A 627-nucleotide genomic window follows, 5' to 3' on the forward strand; every position below is an offset into this window, starting at 1 on the left:
CAAGCCAACCCTTCTCATTTTAAACAAGTACCTTTGCCGCTACTAAGGAGAGGCTTGAGGCGAGCGAGGCGCGCAGCTCCTTTGCCGTGGAGGGCTCAGTTTCGCGGGCAGCGGCGGGGCCGGGGGCGGGCGGGCGATCTCCGCCCTGTGCCCGAGGCGCGAACGGACCCCTCACAGCGCCCCGGGCCGGCCCCGCCCCCTCGCGCTGCCCCGCCCCCCCGGCCCTCAGTGGCTGTCCGCTCTGCCCACCCGCAAGCCCCGCCCCCTCCCCGGCTCTCCCCGCCCCTCCATTTGCCGGTGCTCCCTGTCAATCACCCGCGAGAGAGCGAGCGGCGCGTCCCGCCCGCGGCGCGTCCCGCCCGCAGCGCCTGAGCCGCGCTGGGGAGGGGCGTCCGCTCCGAGCGCCGCCGCCGCCGCCGGTCTCTCTGCCTCCCTCTCTCCCTCCGCCCCGGAGCGCCCCCCCGGCCAGCCCCGCTTCCGAGCCCCCGCGGCAGGGGCGGGGCGGGGCGGGAAGCGGTGCCGGAGGTGAAGGGCCGCACGCGGAGCCTGCGCCCCGCTCCCCTCGTCTCGCCGGTAGGTCTCCGTCCCGGCCGCCTCTCGGAGCGGCGGCAGCCGCAGCACCCCCGT

General features: G+C 77.4%; 1 protein-coding gene across 2 annotated transcripts in view; it reads left to right on the forward strand.

The window, feature by feature from the left end:
- The first annotated feature begins 471 nt into the window (after positions 1 to 471).
- The window catches only part of CSNK1G3 (casein kinase 1 gamma 3), a 67,530-nt gene continuing 67,374 nt past the window's right edge, over positions 472 to 627 (forward strand). The window contains exon 1 of one of the 2 annotated variants that reach the window (XM_027652501.1): positions 472 to 573. The gene's annotated coding sequence lies outside the window, so the exon portion shown is untranslated. The remainder of the gene's footprint in view (positions 574 to 627) is intronic. The other variant, XM_027652508.1, reaches the window with a different exon arrangement.

The sequence above is a fragment of the Corapipo altera genome, unplaced genomic scaffold, assembly GCF_003945725.1.
Source record: "Corapipo altera isolate COAL_440 unplaced genomic scaffold, ASM394572v1 61286, whole genome shotgun sequence".
Classification (NCBI taxonomy): domain Eukaryota; kingdom Metazoa; phylum Chordata; class Aves; order Passeriformes; family Pipridae; genus Corapipo; species Corapipo altera.